This window comes from Urocitellus parryii, chromosome 2 (genome assembly GCF_045843805.1).
Source record: "Urocitellus parryii isolate mUroPar1 chromosome 2, mUroPar1.hap1, whole genome shotgun sequence".
Classification (NCBI taxonomy): domain Eukaryota; kingdom Metazoa; phylum Chordata; class Mammalia; order Rodentia; family Sciuridae; genus Urocitellus; species Urocitellus parryii.
Window position 1 is genome coordinate 98,117,888 of NC_135532.1, and position 19,874 is coordinate 98,137,761.

General features: G+C 43.3%; 1 non-coding gene across 1 annotated transcript; it reads left to right on the plus strand.

Annotated features, from left to right (window-relative positions):
- Positions 1 to 1,116: 1,116 nt before the first annotated feature.
- Positions 1,117 to 1,219, plus strand: LOC113179442 (U6 spliceosomal RNA). The gene has a single exon (XR_003300345.1). It is a non-coding gene; the product is annotated as a U6 spliceosomal RNA (small nuclear RNA).
- The last annotated feature ends 18,655 nt before the right edge of the window (positions 1,220 to 19,874 follow it).

Sequence of the window (19,874 nt, forward strand, 5' to 3'; positions counted from 1 at the left end):
TGAGGAAGAGAGCCTGCTGTGGTGGACTGGAGATCAGTGGTCCTGGTCTTACTTTTGACAAAGCTGGGCCATCTCAACTTCCTTGTGGGTAAAAAGTAAAATGGCTGTTCTAGTTCTGTCTATTGGGAATCATTTTAACTGTGGTCATATACAATTAAATGTATCATTACCAATATTTAGTGTATCACAATGTTGTACAACCATTATCACTGTTTAGTCCCAGGAAATTTCATCAAACCAAAAGGAAATAGTAATGACTTAATCACCATGCTAGTTGGGCATGGTGATCCATGCCTGAAATTCCAACTACTTGGGAAGCTGAGGCAGGAGGATTGCAAATTTGAGAGCAGCCTCAACAACTTAGTGAGACCCTGTCTCAATATAAAATAAAAAGGGATGGGGATGTAGCTCAGTGGTTAAGCACCCTTGGGTTCAATCCCTAGTACCAAAGAAAGAGAAAAAGAAATCCCATATCTATTAAGGGTCACTCCTTATTACTCCCTCCCGCAACCTCTGGCAACAACTAGTTGGCCTTCTGTCTCTGAATTTGCCTGTTTGGGAAATCTCATATAAATGGACAATATGTGGTCTTTCGTATCTGACTTCTTTCAATGTTTTCAGTATTCAATATTTCAAAATTAGGGGGGGAAAAGACCATCAGTTGTGATTCCAAGAGATGAACTCAACTGGTAAGAAAATATTTGTTTTCTGGTTTTCAGAAATAATTAAAAATACCATATTGTAAAAATTGTCAAAAAAAAAAATCAACCACATCCCAGTACAGTGGCCCCAGGCCACTGGGAGGCTGAGGCAGGAGAATCCAAGTTCAAAGCCAGCCTCAGCAAAAGCGAGGTGCTAAACAACTCAGTGAGACCCTGTCTCTAAATAAAATTCAAAATAGGGCTGGGGATGTGGCTCAGTGGTCCAGTACCCCTAAATTCAATCCCTAGTACCTCCCCTAAAAGATTCAACATCTTATGTGTGTGGTTCTGGGGATTAGACCTTAGCCTCTTGCCTGCTAGGCAAGTGATCTACCGCCGAGCTAGGCCTCCAGCCTGTACATCTCTGCTTCTAATAAAATCTTTCTTAGAAATCCACTACAATAAAATGGAGCGTTTGCTGCAGCAGCACACATACTAAAATTGGAACCATACCGAGAAGATTAGCATGGCCCCTGCACAAAGATGACTGGAAAATTTGTGAAGCATTTCATTTACAATAAAATAATAAAGTAAAGCCAATTAAAAGAAACTGCTGAGATGGTAGTGATGGAACTTCTGAAGACCCCTTTGGGGCTAAAAACCCCGTGCTCCAAATGCCTTTGTTAGATCCTTCGCTGCTTAGAATCTGCAGGCCTCAACTCCCTCCAAGGTTTTCCCCATCCTGATTTCTTGCTTTTAGGGATTAATTGAGGTTACAGTGCATCTCAAGCTATGCACCTGGCTTTCAAGATGTGCTATAAAGGGATCACCTGGTTCTTATTAAAATGAGAATTCTGGGGCACACCCTAGACTTGTACAACGGGAATCTTCTTGGGAGAACCCTGGAATTTGCGTTTTTAAAACGTACTTCCAGGTGATAGTGATATTTTAAAATTTGAGAACCACTGAACCGGAAAACACTGGGAGGTGAAAGTGGGAGTAAATGACTGGGGCTGGCGAATGTTGAAAAACCATCATCTTCCAAAGCCATTGTGAGCATCCTTCTTGGTTAACTGAGTGGAAGGGAGGAGGCGGATTTTCCCTGGGGATCCAGATGCCAACTGGGACTGCCTCAAGGTCATCTTGGAACCACTCCCTGTCCACGGGACTACAAAGACCAGTCCCCAAGGACAAGGGCCTTCTTATGCCCTGGGAACTGTGCACAACAGTGTTTAGGCTTCTCCAAGTGTGTTGCTTTTTTTTTTTTTTTTTAATGATGCTTATAATGGTTACTTTTCTGAAATTGGAAAATTTCAAAAATAGGAAGTCAGTCATGAAGCAAAGACTGTTTATGTGAGTTTAAGAAGCATTAGGCAATGCCTCTTTTGTGCTGAAAAAAAATCAACATTATTTACTTTGGGAATCTTGCCCGGATTTTTGTTAATTCGCTCATACAGTTTCTCCTCTCAGTTTATGACTCAGAGAAGTTTTTCCCAGCCTGGGCAGGGAACAAGAAAAGCCATCATATTATACAGACCCCACTGCGTGCACTGAACTCATTAGATATGATTGAAGGTCCCCACTCCAGCCACATCCTAGAATAGAAATCCCCTCTTCAGACTCTACTGGGGCTCATCTAAGAATGAGGCTGCCTGGTTTGGGTTACTCATTGCTGTGTGACAATCTTGCCAAAACATAATGACTTAACCACCATTTCCCCTTCTTTTGAGTTAGGGTTTTGCTAAATTGCCCAGGATGGGAGCTCATACTTCTGCTTCAGGCTCCTGAGTAAATGGGATTGCAGGCTTATGCCACTGTGCCCTACATAGACTTTTTTTTTTTTCCTTTTCTCCCTGTGGAGTTGGGATTGAACACCAGGGCCTTGCACGTGCTCAGCAAACACTACACTGAGCTTCATCCCCAGCCTTTAACCACACACCATTTTATTAGCTCTCTGGATTGATGGCTCAGCTTGAGCCAACTGTTCCATGTGATCTCAGTTGGGGCTGTAACCATCTGGGGACTTAACTAGGCTGAAAAGCCCAAGGTGGCTCATTCACATGGCTAGTAATTGATGCTGGCTGTCAGCTGGGAGCTCAACTAGTGATAAAAACATCCACACCTGGCCTCCTCCTGGGTCTTGGGTTTCCCATGATGTAGCAGCTGGGATTGAGAGGAGGGTATCCTATGAGAGCAAGTGTTCCAAAGGGGAGGAAGTGCTTCAAAGCACTGGTTTAGGATTCAATTAATTAATCTGTTGGAGGCTCAGTCTCCCCATTCATCAGATTGATATGAAAATTGAATGAGGAGTTGGGCACAGTGGCTCATCCCAGAGGTTCTGGAGGCTGAGGCAGGAGGATCGCAAGTTTGAGGCCAGCCTCAGGAACTTAGTGAGGCCCTAAGCAACTTTGCAAGACCTTGTCTCTAAATAAAAAATAAAAAGGGCTGGGGATGTGGCTCAGTGGTTAAGGGCCCCTGAGCTCAATCCCTGGTACCAAAAACTATAAATAAATATATTGATCAAAATATGCTATGTACATATAAGTTTATATTATAGTGAATTTCACCTTTATGATACCTATAAAGTACTAATGTAAAACTATAAATAAATAGAAGGAAGACCAATACAGTAGAGGAAGGGGAATATGAGAAGAAGGGAGGAAAAGAGGAAGTACTGGGGACTGAAGTGGAACAAATTATATTTCATGCATGTATGATGATGTTAAAATGAATCCCCATATAATTTATAACTCTGATGCACTTAGTAAAATGAAAAAATGGGAAATAGGTGGTAAAGTGCTTGCTTAGTATATTCAAAACCCTGGGTTCAATCCCCAGTACCCAAAACAAAACAAAAAGAATGTCAGAAATTAATTGAGATAATATATGTGAAGCTCTTCACACAGTGCACCATAAACAGGAATGGATTATGATTGTGGAGACACATAATTTTAAGAGTTCTTGGTACCCCTGAGCCTCTGTGGAATTTTTACATTTACCAGTAAAAGACCAGAAAGCATGATCTTTAAGGAGTATGATAATCCCATATAATTCTAATTCCTCCTCCTCCTCCCCCCCCTCCTCCTCCTCCTCCTCCTCCTCCTCCTCCTTCTTCTTCTTCTTCTTCTTCTCTCTCTCTCTCTCTCTCTCTCTCTCTCTCTCTCTCTATATATATATATATATATATATACACACACACACACACACACACACACACACACATACATATATATGATATAGAGATAGATATAGAAATAGAAAACGATATAGATAGATAGATTCTCACATCATAATACTTCTCTCTCCTCGCCTAAATCTGGCCCGGCTTATACTTGCTTTGGTAACAGAATGCATCATAAGATGTTCAAGGACTTCTGATATTAGTTCTTTTTTATTTTTGATTTTGAGACAGGGTCTCACTAAATTGCTGAGTGCCTTGCTAAGTGGCTGAAGCTGGCCTCCAACTTGTGATCCTCCTGCCCCAACCTCCCAAATCATGGGGATTACAGGTGGGTGCCACTGCACCTGGCTATAAAAGACCTTAAGACTACTGTTTTGGTCACTATCTCAGTTCACTCTTCATGTTGTGAGCAGCCCCCAGGAGAGGTACACAGGAGAGGTAACTCGTCCCAGAGTTACCTAGGACGATGTTGGCTTTAGCACAAAAAGTCTTGCACTCTGTGAAACCCCCTCAGTCTTGGACACACCAGGACGAATGGTCACCATAGGCCCATGTGGCAAGAAACCGAGGCATCTGTACAGCAATGATTGAGAAACTGAGGCCTCCCAACAAGAGCCATGAGGGGAAGCCATCTTGGAAGCAAGTCCTCCAGCCCAAATCTTGGGTTGATTGAACCTCCTCTGAAACTTCACAGCATCCTGTGTGAGACCCTAAGCCAGAACCACTCTCTAAGCTGATCCCAGAAACCCAACCCTCACAAAATGTGGGACAACAAATATCTGTTGTTTTAAGCCACTAAATTGGGGGTCATTTGTTAAATGACATTAGATATTTTATATAGACGACCCAACACAATAGAAATAGAGGACAGATCCCCTCTATTTGGGCATGTCCCCCACCCTGTTTTAAGCAGCTGGGATGATCTTTTCACTTGGGGGCCTTCTTTTGCTTTCCTAAAAACCACCTTGAGGGGATTTGACTCCTTGCGTTCCTAGAGAGCAGTGCCAAGCAGGCCCTGGCTGCAGCTGAGTGAGCTCACTGCAGTGTAATTGTTTTCTAAACTTTTAGCATAAATCCCAAGGGCTCCTGAGGCTCGGTTTCCAGACTGGCTCTGAGCGGTCCAATTTCCCTGGAGGCCTCAGGTGCCTACCTGGGCGGCTTAAACAGCCAGGAAATCTCCCTGACGTGCAGCAGGACAGGTGGCTGCGTGCAGACAAATAACAATCAGCACCATGGAGGCCCCATAGGGCATGCAGGTGGTTTGACAGGGCCTGGGCGGGCCCCTCCTTGACCTCAAATTTCTTCCAACCAGGTACCTTGGCCTCTGAAATTTTACCTTTCCACGGTGAGACATTCACTCGGGTATTTGTTCATGTATTCGCCCACATGTTCTTCTGAATGAGTTATTTGAAGACCTCCCCTGCCCCAGGTCACATGAAAGCAATAGAAGGGAGCACAGAAGATAGGAGGGACCCCAAAAGGCTGATCTTGGCTCCAACCCATAGTGTCAGGTTAGACCATAGTATCAGGTTAGACCAATCCTGTCTATTGCATTGCGCTGCAGTCATGTAGAGCATCCCAGAAAGCTCAGGGTAGGGACCCAGAGACCCAGAGAGTAGGTCAAGATACAATTAACATGTGCTGAGCATATTTGTTTCCTAGCACAGTGTCACAAGCTGGGTGGTTTAAAACAACAGAAATGTATTCTGCCGGCAGGTGTCAGAATGGTTGGTTCAACTGAGGCTATGAGAGAATCTGTTGGAGGCCTCTCTCAGCTTTAGGGATTTGCTGGCCATCTTTGGTTTTTCCTGGTCTGTTGATGCATCAGCCCAAATCCTTCCTGCACCTCCATGTGACATTCTCCTCGTGGGCACATCTGTCTCCAAATCCAAATTTCCCACTCTGGTGACTTCATCCTTACTTAATCATCTCCAGAAACCTCATTTCCAAATAAGGTCGCATTCACAGGCGAGGGCGCTTAGAATTTCAACATCTTCAGGGGGACATAAACCCATGACACAGAGCATTCAGTTAATATCCATGAAATGCCAGGCACTGCTATGATAATTATTTTATATACATTTATTTTCCTAATCCTCACAAAGATTTCTACCTTATAGCTGTAGGTGCCAAGCATTAGAAAGATTATGGGACTGATCCTAGATTACATGGTTAGAAAGTGTGGGCTCTGGAATCAGATAGGCCGGGCTTCCTTACCTGGGAAACCACACAGAAGCTATCTGAACTCTCAATGCCTCCGTTTCTCTGTTTGGAATATGTGGATAATAATAATCATACCTTCACCCATGCTGAGTTGGTGTAAGGATTTTTAAAAGACAATGCACAGAGCTGGAACACAGTAATCACTGAACTTGTGGTGGCTGTTTTTATAAGTAGCAGAATCCAATCTTTTTGTTTTGTTTTGTAATGCTGAGGTTCAAACCCAGGGCCTTCACATGCTAGGCGAGTGCTCTACCACTGAGCTACATTTCTCCAACCTGTGATCAAAATTCAAGTCCACATTTCCTTAGCTCCAATGCCTTCCTTACTTCCTCTCTAATCCAACACATATTATATATATATATATTACATAATATACATATATATGTGTGTACATATATAGCCCTTAGAAAATGACTTTTGGAAGCCAGCCTCAGCAACAGAGAGATGCTAAGCAGCTCAGTGAGACCCTGTCTCTAGATAAAATACAAAAGAAGAACTGGGATGTGGCTCAGAAGTTGAGTGTCTCTGAGTTCAATCCCTGGTAACCCTTCTTCCCCGCAAAAAAAAAAAAAAAAAAAAAAGGTTTTTGGAGACAGAAAACCTTGGGTTCGAATCCTGGCTCCAACAGGGAGCAGTGAAGCATGCCTGTAATCCCAGCAACTCGAGAGGCTGAGACAGGAGGACTGCACATTCAAGGCCAGCCTCAGCAATTTAGCAAGGCCCTCAGCAACTTAGTGAGACCCTGTCTCAAATAAATAAATAAATAAACAAACAAACAAATAAATAAAAGATAGATAGATAGATAGATAGATAGATAGATAGATAGATAAAAAGTAAAAAGAACTATGGATACGACTCAATGGTAAAGCACCCCTGGGTTGAATTTCCAGTACTAAGGGCAAAAAAAAAAAAAAAAAAAAAAAATCCCAGCTCCACCATTTACAAGGTGCTTGATTGTAAGTGAATTAATTGTCTGAGTCTCATTTGCTTCCATATATAAATGGCTATGCTCATGATAAAATCTATAACAAAGGGTTCTCGTGAAGATGAGTTGCAACACAGCTAAATTATCAGTAAAGGTTGCCAAGTGCTTCTCTCTATCTCTGCATTGGCACTACTTTTGTATAATTATTTGTGGGAATCTGTTTCCCAACCAGTCTGTGGGCTTCAGGGTAAGGACTATGTCTTGTTTATCTTTCAAGTCCTCAATAAATAAGAAATGAATGAACAAACCAACCCATAAATGACGTATATGTTGGTTACACGACCTTTCCTCCAGGATTCATTCCATAAGGTTGTCAGTTGTTTTTTTGATGGGGGTGAACACAGTACACAGGGGTGCTCTACCACTGAGCTACATCTCTGGCCTTTTTTTTTTTTTTTTAAATTTTATTTTTTTAGTTTGAGACAGAATCTTGCTAAATTGTGGAGACTGGCCTCAAATTTATAATCCTCCTGCCTCAGCCTCCCCAATTGCTGGGATTACAGCAGTGGGCCACTGTGTTGGTTAATTGGAGTTATCTTTTCATGATATAATTTCCATGTTCCTGCAAGGCCCAGCACAGAATCGATATCCCCTTGTCTAATCCAACTTTCCAAACATGGCTGCCAATAATTCCTCATGTCCCTACATGTACTCGCCGCTCCTCTTAACTAGCAGTGGAATTTATTTGTCCTACCCTTGAATCTGGACTTGCCCCAGGACATTGCCAACGGAATGCAGCCTAAGTCTGGGTTTGATCCCCATCACCTCAACAAAACAAAGAACACCATCTAAATAATACTGTGCCATTTCCAGGCCTGGGCCACAAGAGGCCTCCAGTTTCACTGTTGCCTCTTGAGATCCAGTTGTCTCCTTAGAATACACGGCTCACCCTGCTCAATGAGGAGAAACCACATGGAGACAGAGGGAGCTAGCCATCTAGCTATTCCTAGCCCCCCACTGAAGTCTCCAAACATTCTAGAACATTCTCTGCTGGACATTCTCTCCCTGGCCAGACTCTCACCTGAATGTGGTCACTTGAGTGACCCCAGCCAACACCATACAGACCAGAAGAACCACCCTGCTGAGCACAACTAACTCACAGAATCGTGAGAAATAGTAAATAACTATTGTTGAGTGGCTAACCTTTAGGGTAGTTTGTTACCTAACAATAGACAATCAAATTCCCAGCCCCAAGTCCTCTCCCAGCTTTACCCTCCAGGTTATCAATGTAATCTCTACAGGGGACCCAGGTAAGAAGAGAACTGTGAAGAAGAAGTTTATTTGCCTCCGATGGCACAGTTGGCCTAGCAACAGCAGCCTTGACAACCAGATTCATGATATAATTTCCAAGATTCGGAGACCCTTGAGAGGTGATTCCAGGCTTGGGAGATGGTCACAGTGGCAAAGAGATAGCTTCTCGGTGGGATTCAGGAGATGGAATGGCCCGGCTGACCTTGTCTCCTACCTCAGCCACCCTCCTCTATCTTAGAATGGTGAGAACAGAGACTGGGCTTAAAGGCTTTAGCCAGCTTCCCTCAGTCACTGGTGGCCATCTGTTCCTTCCACATTTGGTGCGGACCAGGATTAGAGCCCCACACCATTGTCTTTTACCAAACCAGGCTCTCTTTTCCATCATGGAGGTGACAAGCTCTGCAAAAGGGATTGTTCATGTGGCTACCAAGCATGTGGAAATGGGAGAATTGGTCTCAAATCCACCTCCCCAGGCATAGAGTTTAGGGGCATTTGTGGGTGATCTAAGACATGAGGAAAGGTGGTAAGGAAAAGGGAAGTAATCAGTGGTCAGAGCATGTGTGGTCAAGCTTCTTGGTTCTTCCTAGGACTCGTGTTGAGAAAATGGCATGTTGGCATGAGCTGCAGGTAGAGTTTTTGGTCCCCTGATGTCAAAGGGTCACCCATTGGACACTTGCACAGACCCAGGTGAAGGATCAGTGGGTGATTGCAACTGGTTTGAGCTAGGCCACGTCTGAAAAACAACCTGAACAACGGTTATCATGGTGACCGTATGTCACGGGTCTTATCTGTAGCAAAGGTAGTAGGGATCTATGATTACTTTATTGTTTAGCTAAGCTAAAAGCAAGTGAAGCTGGATGGCTTATTTTGGTTTTTCCCTCAGTTTCATGTTCAGAAATAAGGAACCAGAATAGTTCTATATATATCAAACTGAATTTGTAGTTTAAAATTCCAGGCCCTAATGGTATCTCTGGTGAATTCAACCAAAATGGTGGGAGGATCTAGGTTATATATTGAAAATCACTAAAGATTGAAATAAAATCTGGGCATGGTGGCACATACCTGTAATCCCAACCACTTGGGAGGTTAAGAAAAGAGGATCACAAGTTCAAGGCCAACCTGGGCAACTTAGACTCTGTCTCAAAAAAAAAAAAAAATTAAAAGGGCTGGGGATGTAGTTCAGTAGTAGAGTGCTCCTGGGTTCTATCCCCAATACTGCAAAACAAAAGATAATAAAATTCGCCCTCACATTAGCTAAGAGGCACAGGTCTGAGCTATTGGCCTGGTCTTCTTCTAATTTGACAAGTGACTCTCAGTAAATCTCTTTATTTTTCTGTCCTCAGGATTTTTAGCAGGAAAATGTTAAGATTCTGAAAGTGCTTTCCTATTTATCATTCATAGGGAAAACAAATGCCTGCCTGATGCCTAATATTTAATGAACTTCTTTATTTTCCCTTTCCACTTTTTTTTTTTTTTTTTTTTTGGTACCAGGGATTGAGCTCAGGGGCACTCTACCACTGAGCCAATGCCCTCAGCCCCTTTTTGTATTTTATTTAGAGACAGGGTCTCACTGAGTTGCTTAGTACCTCACAGTTGCTGAGGCTGACTTTGAACTTGAGATCCTCCTGTCCCAGCCTCCCAAGCCACTGGGATTACAGGCGTGTGCCACCGCACCTGTCTCTTTCCACATCTTTTACTGGTGCATTATAGTTGTACATAATGATGGGATTTGTTGTTACATACTTGTACATGCACATAATGTAACAATATAATTTGGCCAATATGGCTCGCCAGCACTTTCCCCCTTCTTCCAATCCTTTCCTCTACTGATCTCCCTTTGATTTTCCTAAGATCTGCCCCCACCTTTCTTTTCCCTTTTCCTCTCTAGCTTCCACATATGAGAAGAAACATATGACCCTTGACCTTCTGAACTTGGCTTATTTCACTTAACATAATGATCTCATGTTTCAGCCATTTTCCCACAAATGACGTGATTTCATTTTCCTTTCTAGCTGAATACAACTCCATTGTATATATATACCACATTTTCTTTATCCATTCATCCATTAATGGACACCTAGGCTGGTTCCTTAGTTTGGCTATTGTGAATCGTGCTGCTATATGTGGGTATGCATGGGTAACTGTAGTATGATGATTTTATTCCTTTTTTATATATTTATTTTTTGTTTTAAGTGGACACAATATCTTTATTTATTTTTATATGGTGCTGAGGATCGAACCCAGTGCCTCTCGCATGCCAGGCCAGTGCACTAACACTTGAGCCACATCCCCAGCCCCGATTTTATTCTTTAGAATAAATACTAAGGAGAGGTATGGCTGGGTCTACGGTGGTTCCATGCCTAGTCTTTTGAGGACCCTCCATACTGATTTCCATAGTGGTTATAGTCATTTACAATTCCAACCAGAGTAGATGTGTTCCTTTTTCTCCTCACCCTCTCTGACATTTATTATTGTTTGTATTCTTAATGACTGCCATTCTGACTGGTGTAAGATAAAATCTCAATGTAGTTAGTTTTTTTAATATATTTTTAAACTTTATTGTTATTTATTTATTTACTTTTTGTTGGTGCTGGGAATTGAACCCAAGGCCTCACACATGCCAGGCAAGTGCTCTGCTATTGAGCCACATCCCCAGCCCTCAATGTAGTTTTGATTTGCATTTCCCTCATTGCTAATGATGTTAAATATTTTTTCATATTGCCTATTTGTATTTCTTCTTTTGAAAAGTTCCAGTTTAATTTATTTGCCCATTTATTAACTGGGTTACTTGGTCTTTTAAATCCATTGTATATATTCTATATATTGATCCTGTCTGAAGACAACTAGTAAAGATTTTCTCCCATTCTGTAGGTTTTCTGATGGGAAGACATCCCTAATTATTTCCTTTGCTGTGAAGAAACTTTTAAATTTGATACTGTCCCATTTATTAACTCTTGGCATTATTGCCTAAGCTTTAGGGTCCTGTTAAGAAAGTTGTTGCTTATGCCTACATGCTTATTTATTGAACTTCTAATTTGGTTTCTGCTTGGCATTTTTACATGCATTATCTTATAATACTCAACACAATCCAGCTCAGATTATTATCCACATTGTAACAAGGAAAAAAACAAAACCCATAGAAGTTAAGGAACTTGCAGATGGTCACCCAGCTTGTGAGTTGGGAATGGATACTGAAGTCCCAGTCTGGTCTATGCAGCTGGAAAAGTCAAGTTTATTTGCCATCACACACCCTTCCTGCATCTGTGCAGGATCCCAAGGTGATGGTAGTTTACAGTCACTGAATATGGAATCATATGTGCTTTTTAATTTTATTACAAAGACTTTAAACTTCTTCCTTTAATTGGTTGCCTATTATTCTAACTACAGTTTACATCTATTCCCCCATTGAGTATTGACATTCCTCCCAAATGTTTTGCCATTAAAAAGAATTTTGAAATGAACAAGTTGTGTTATGTCAATACAAAGCAGAAATTCTAGATGGAGGGGAGGCCCATTCTTTGGCATTATCAGGAATCTCATCTACATCACTTCCCCCCACACACATCTGCTCCTTCTCCGCCCCCACTGCCTTAATGCACCTGGGTCCCCCATCACCCAAGGAGTGTCCTGACCTCAAGTTGCAGGGTGGAGAAAGGAAGGCGGAGAGAACAGTTCTTTTGGAATTCACACACCATTCAGACCCAATGAATTAATCACCTTTTAACAATTTAGCGCTGACCTCGTCAATCTTAAATAGTTTTGACAGCCAGAAAAATTAAGATTGTCTCAGGATGCTTACTGGTTTTGAAAAAATTATAAATCCTCTTATCTCAAAAGGACCAGGTGAAGGATTTGAAAATCCCATTAAGAATTTGAGCCTTTATCCTAAGGGCAATGGGTAGCCACTGAATGATTTTAAACAGAGGAGTAATGGCCTGATCAGATTTTTTTGATCTAGAAAGAATACCGTGCTTGGAGGGAGGTTGTAGGATTTAGTGATTAATAGGATAGAGGTGGAGGAAGTTGGGGAGACAGCAGGACCCCAGGACTCTGCCCAGGACAGCTGAATGGGAAGCGGGGAGGAGAGGGAAGGGAATGACAGCAAAGTAGCTCCCTCTGGGCCAGATGAGTTGAGGTCCCCAGGGGAGGCCACTAATAAACATGATGCATGCTTCCAGGAGCTCCCTACCCAAGGCTCTGTGAGCTGCCTGCTTGGTCACATAGACCCAGGCCACAGGCCAGTCCAGCCCAGGGAACTGAGGCTTTGGGGAAGCCACAGCTGGCCCAGCCAAAGTGGGACATCAGGTAGATTCTAACACCCTGAAGGTGATAAATCAGGAAGACTGCTAATCTTTTCCCAGTAGGGAATCTGAGCTACCCCATTTAGGGGCTGAGTTTTAGGTTTTCAAGTCCCTGGAGCTTTTCAATTCAAGGATTCGGAGAGATTCTTTTCTTTTTCAGTGCTGGCTGAGCTAAATCCCCAGTCCTATTTTCCCCCCAGTACTGGAAATAGAACCCAGGTGTACTCTTCCACTGAGCTACATCACCAGCCCTTTTTATTTTGAGACACAGAGTCTCACTAAATTGTCCAAACTGCCCTTGAATTTGTGATCCTCCTGCCTTGGTCTCCCCAGTTGCTGGGATTACAGGCTCACACCTCTGCCCCTGGTTCTAGCCCTATTTTAAAATTTTTTATTTGTTTTTCTTAAATTCTTTATACTTGAGCAAAACACCCCCCCCCAACCAGTACAGTCTACTGCTAGCAGGAGGCAGGTGTCCACGTGAAAACATGGAGCAGATCTGGGTCAGTGCTTTACAAGAAGTGCAGAGAGAAGGGAACGGTGGCACACACCTGTAATCCCAGGCACTCACCTGTAATCCTTGAGGCAAGAGGATCACAAGTTCAAGGCCACCCTTGGGTAACCTAGTGAGACCTTCAGCAATTGAGAGAATCTTGTCTCAAAATAAAACCTAAAAGGGGCTAGGGGTGTAGCTCAGTGGTAGAGCACTCCTGGGTTCAATGCCTAGTACCTCAAAAAAAAAAAAAAAGAAAAGAAAAAGAGTGTGTGTGGTTAAGGCCTAGGCAAGCCTGGGAGACCTAGAGTTTAATCTGGAAAGTTGTGGAAGGCTTCCTCTAGCCCTTAAAGATCCAGCTTCCTCAGATGGACAGGAGGAGAGCGGGACATTCTTGGAAGAGGGAATACCTAAGGATCCAGAGATAGAAGAATATAAGGCAAATCGGAGCCCAAGGAGCTTTGAAAGGCACTAGATGTAAGGAGATAGAATTGTTTGTATTGCCCAGATTTGCAAGATTGTGAGGATCTGGCACAATAGTCTAGCTTTATCTCTGAAGACAATATCATATTCAGTGGCAAGATAGAAATTCCTAGTGACATCATCTAGGGAAAATGCTAGGAAGCTCAGTCCCTAATTTGCCCTGTCCCCACCCCCCAAGAAGCCAGTTTCCAGAACATAAAGACATGCAATTTTTTGTAGTCACCTCATGTCTTTTTGCACCTTTCATTTCCTTCCTATATTTTTCCATTTGTCTTCTATCTAAGCCTTTAGAGGAGGAGATAAGTACATAAATAACCCTATATAACATTAGATGTATTATATTATCAGCCTAAGCACTGCGGCACATGCCTGTAATTCCAGTATTTTAGGAAGCTGAGTCAGGAAGATTGCAAATTTGAGGTCAGCCTCAGTAATTTAGTAAGACCCTTTCTCAAAATTAAAAAAAAAAAAAAAAGGAATGTATCTCAGTGTTAAAGTGCCCCTGGGTTCAATCCACAGTACCTAAGAAAAGTATCACATTATCTTTCAAAACAAATCTAGTATCCACCAAATTTTCAGAGACACCAAGGGCATCCCATGATCTCATGGATGAAAACAGATGGGACAGAACAGGCAGGGTCCAGCAGAGAGCCTAATAGGTAAGTCCACAACTCTAACTGAAATGCAGGACAGAGGAAGCCTGGGCAAGCCTGTGACTCTGAGGACAGTGTTTCCAGTGAATTGAATAGAGCACAGAAAGTCCTTGGGGACCTCAGCAGGTTAAAATCTCCTTGCACTCATTGAGGGTTGTCTTCTACTGAGGCTGGTCAGGTAAGACCAGATGCAAGGTAATTTTCAACCAGATACTATAGTCAACAGTAAGAGAGGAGATTTTTAGGTTTCACATTTTCTACACTCAGAAAATGGAGCTCCAGACACCCTGGGAAATATGAGGGCCTGGGATTGGGTTAGGATACAGTGATACCCAGTCCTGCAGCAATTGCAGGTTTGCTATAGTCAGGCAGTGAGGGGAAGGGGAGGTTGAGATCTGTGCTGCTCTGCCATGGACATGAGGGTAGAGGGCAGGGAGAGACACCACCATGCAGAACCTTTGATTGACATGGTCATTTTACGGAGACTTACAAGTTGAGCTATTCTTCATTGACCTGTGTTTGGAAGCAGGTTCAATATGGAATATCATTCTATCCTATTGATTTATATAAACTCACAATGGTTTACAAGAACAAAGCATGTACTTTGTTCCTCTGGGGCCTAGAACGGCAGATGCCCATAAGAATGAGATTTCACCAGTGACAAGAGAGAAAGCCCCCGAAATTCTGCAAAAAACCCAAAATGTCCAATTTCTATCCTTTTTTTGCATTCCCTTGTCTGGGCTTCCCATCAGACAGGAGAAGCCTGTCTGAGACCAGGCATGGATTTAGGGGCAGAGTCCAGACCCTACCATCTATGACTGAATTCATGCAGGGCATTTGGGCCACAATCATCAAAATGCTATGTAATCATTGGACAGGAGGATCATCAATGATTACCTGAGGCTGTCTCACCCTCTCTCTCAAACCATGACTTGGGAGCAGACCAGTAAACCCAGGTCTATTGAGGCTGAGAGGTAGAGTGACTCCCAAGTCTCAGAAAGGGTGAGTGAGAAAGCAGGTGCAGTGTGGTACTAAGAAGGAGCCACAGTGTCACAGACACACAGAGAACTTTGCACAGGTCATCACCCCATGGTCAAGTGCATGCTTTCTGGAATCAGACCTAGGTTTAAATTAGCTCTGTCTCTTCCTAACACTTGATCTTGCTGCATCTCAGGTGTTTTCATATGTAAATTGGGGATGATAAACATCTTCCTTGTGAGATGTGAGGATTAAATGAGAGGAAGAGGGCTGGGGATATGGCTCAAGCGGTAGCGCGCTCGCCTAGCATGCTTGAGGCCCGGGTTCGATCCTCAGCACCACATACCAACAAAGATGTGTCCGCCGAGAACTAAAAAATAAATATTAAAAAATAATTCTCTCTCTCTCTCTCTCTCTCTCTCTCCCCTCTCCCACTCTCTCTAAAAAAAAAAAAAATGAGAGGAAGAATTTATGAACTCTCAGCTTGACAAATGGGAAATCCAATGAATGTTAGTTACACCTAATGGTGGGGAGGGTTATGACGGTGATGATGGTGTGTGTTCTTATTTATGTGAGGGGTTTTGATGAGCATCCTTTTATCTGTCCTCTTTCTGATCCTCATTCATCACTGGATCCTCAGTACCTGCTGAGTAACTGTCACATGGTGGGCCATCCATAAACACTGGTTGACAATTAAGGAAAAAACAAAACCAAGAAATAATTAAAAATTCATGCTCTGTATTTGCAATTACTAAATATGAAATCGCTTATTATTCGGGGCTCTTAAATGTTCTGACTATATATAGTTTATTAGCCTTCATACAAAAACTGACTATGACCTCAAAAATGGCTGAATCTAAATGGTCCAAGGGAACCACTCAGACATGGTGGCACATGCCTGTAATTTTAGCTATTCAGGAGGCTGAGGCAGGAGGATAGCAATTTGAGGCCAGCTTCAGCAATTTGATGATACCCTGTCTAGAATTAAAAAAAAAAAAAAAAAGCAGGGGAGGAGCAGGGTTGCTGAAGATGATGTTCAGTGGTAAAGTGCCCCTGGGTTCAATTCCCAGTACAAAAAAAGACAACAACAAAAGAATGCCAAAAAGCCAGGTATGGTGGTGCACGCCTATAGGAGGCTGAGGCAGGAGGACTGCGAGTTCAAAGCCAGCCTCAGCAAAAAAGCAAGGCACTAAGCAACTCAGTGAGACCCTGTCTCTACATAAAATACAAAATAGGGTGGGGGATGTAGCTCAGTGGTCCAGGGTCCCTGAGTTCAATCCCCAGTGTCTCGAGCCATCCATGGGCTGTGTGTGTGAGCTATGTGCATTGGAACTATATGAGGGGACAATGCTGGCATTGCACACTGAATGGGCGTGTGATGCAAGTGTGCTTTCCTCTTGCTCCATCTGTGATCCTACACTGCACCTGAGATGGGTGTGACTTGCCAAGATGTCAATCAATCAGCTGACCACAAGACATCACAAAGTAAGACTCCACCTTTGAAGCATCATCGCCTCCCTTATTTGGTGAAGAACATTCCATCGAATCTCCCTTGTAGGTCCCCCTTATAAAATAGATTTCTGGTGCATGCTTTCTTTCCCAGGTCACAGAGCAGTCCCACCCTCAACCTTAGAAACTCATGTCCGCGTGTTGTGCGATTTCTTCGCCGTTTTCATAGTTTAATGTTGCAGCCAGCTCTTTTGAACCCAGCTCATCTCGTCAGGGTGGGCAGCTGCTAAGACCCTGGTACCCACCCACCCCCCAAAAAGCCAAAATGACAAAATGGACCTAGGGAAATTAAAGAAATTGCCTTCAACTGGGTATAGGGAGATGTCCCCGCACTCTGCCCTCCTGTCCTCTCTGCTCTTCTTCCCAAGAGGATGACAAGATCATTGGCCTACTGACCTGGTAACCAGGACTTGGGGAGCTGAGTCAGAAGCAGAAAATGCTAGAAAATTTTCACACCTACTTGTTGGGTCATGAAGTAGGATCAGGAATGGAGTTGGGGTCAGGGACAGGATAATCGTGCCTTGCCAACATAATTATATCCCTTGCACTCTATGATCAAAGTGCTTGAGTCAGAAGATCTTGCTGTGCCAGAATCATTTGACTGGCTTCCAAAGAGGCCACTCAGGGTAGCTTTTCCTCAGTGAATTTACAGCACAGTTAAACTTGATTCATGGCCAAATCATCATCTTGGTGGAGGGTAGGGGCTCATCTACCTGCAGAAGCCTGACTCCCAGCTATCCAAATCAGAGAAGCCTGAAGTTATAGCCACACACCAATGTTTTCATTGACAATGGGTGTTACGCCTTCAGTAACTGGAATTCTCTTGTTGGCTGGGTTACCCTTTTCCCAACATTAGCAATCCCAGAGAGCTAAATGAGTCATCAGTGGGCTGGATGGTGAGTATATCCCAAGAGTTTAGGGAGGCAGACATTTTGAGGGCTGTTTTATCCAAGTCGGGGTGGGGCCGGGTGACTCATCTCCACCTCACAGCACGCCACATCTGTGTGAGCACATCTGTTGCTCTTTCCTGGAGAGAGGTGGGAAGTGCCAATTTCCATCTTCTTTGCTTTCATCATCTTCTTTTTCCTTCCTCTCTATTCTCCAGCCTCATTCCTCAACCTTCAGTTCACCCTCTCCATATCATAAAGGCAAGTAGGCTGCTCTTCCTTCAGTTGTCAGATTCCAGCCCCACCTCCCCTCTCTCCAGACACAGAGACAGACACCCCGTGGCTTAGTTGTTCCCCAGCTCTTCATTCGTTTACGGAACATTTTAGTTTACTTGCCAATGTATTAGCTTGAACTTTACAAAATGTTTTGGTCAAAAATGGTCCAACAGCTGGGCGTGCCTCTAGTCCCAGCTACTCTGGCTGAGGCGGGAGGATTGCTTGAACCCAGGAGTTCAAGGCCGGCCTGGGCAACATGGTGAGATCCTGTTAAAACAAACAAACAAACAACAACAACAACAAAAACAATCGAGTAAGTACAACTTCATGTGGCTCAACTAAGGGTAAACCAGACCCCTTTGGAGTGGATTTACTGTGCTGGACTCCCTTTCCCAAGCTTTGCTGGTAGGAGTGGATGTGTCTGTATGGGGGTGGGGCATGCATGCCTTGTTCTTCTGCTCCCCTGCCTACTTTGACCAGGGACTTAGTGCCAGGGAGGAGCTTAGGAGGGACAGGAGGTTGAGGGAGAAGGTTGAATTCTTTGTTGTATGTGAGAGCATGTGTTCAGAAGCCAACAAGGGAACCTGTCAGATAGCCCATGATTTGCACATTTCTCTGTTAATATAGAAAACTGGGGATTAATGGAGATATCTTTCATTTTACAAACATCAGTCAAAAGCTTGTGTGATGTGAGCTGTATGCCCAATACTATTCCTACCTTCAAGAGTTTTAATGTGTTATAATTATATGTATACTGTGTATCTGCTTCTACTTACCAGCTTATTGTAGAATAAACTGAAAGGATACAGCCTGTATTCTTATTCTTTTTTCTTTTTTCTTTTTTCTTTTTTTGTACTGGGGATTGTACCTAGGGCCTTACAAATGCAAGCAAGTACCTACTTCTGAGCTATACCCCCAACCCAACCTACTGATTCTTAACTCATAAGGCCTGGTAACATAGTAGGTGCTCATTAAACAAAGATTTTATGTGAATGAATAAGTGAATGAATGAAAGTGACTGAACAATAAACAAACCAGGGGAATACCAGGAAGGCATCAAATATATCAAACGAAAGAGCTCTGGGCCTCTAAAGTTCAGGAAACCACAACACTGACAGAAAAGTCAGGAGAGAGAGGTCCCGCCCCCAGGAGGTGATCTGTAAGTAGTTGCTGGCCAGTTGGAAAATAAAAGAATAGCTCAGGCAGCAGCACAGTCTGTCTCACAGATGTTAGAGAGGAAGCCACAAATGAAAAGGCGGATTCTGGCCATCACTTCTTAGTGTGCTCTCTGGACAGCATGGGCTGCATTCCTTTGAGCTGAGAGAGAGTGGGATTTCTAGCCTAGGTAGCAGAATGGAACTTGGAACATACAGCTCAGCAGAAAAGAACCCAGGGACAATGGGATTGGGCCCAGCTGCCCTTTACCAGCTCTTGAGTTCACAGAATATTGAGCTCAGCAAGACTTTTCAAGGGAGATAACTTTTGTCCACTGAATTTTACCACTTCAGAGGACCCACAGAGAAATCCCCATGTTAGGACAGCATTAAGAACCCCCAAAGACATGCTGAAGTGTCTGGGAATGGTTGAGGTCCTTGTCAGGGTTCAACTTTTTCACCTAGCAAGGACAAGTGAAGGCCTGTTTGCTTTAAGGATGGGAAGGTCCAAACCCTTTGGAAGGTAGAAGGGAAGACATCTTCATCAGGAGAAAGCTGGAGGATGCTTTGGACATTGGGGCCAGGTGGTGAAAACAGGTTTCAGAGCCCAGTGTAACCAATCAAGAGGAGTGTGGGCAGGGGAGACTTCTGAACAACCAATAGGAATAGATAGATGTTGTTGGTTTCAGGGCAGGAGAGTCAACGTGGAAGGGACCAGCTACACAGAGGACAGAATAACTACAGACAATGACCCTACCACAAATACACTGGTCTCTCTGCTGGCCTGACCTGAACTTCTTACACATGATCAAGTTCTGCAAGCATACCATGAATCATGCTGAAAAAATGTGGGAAAGTT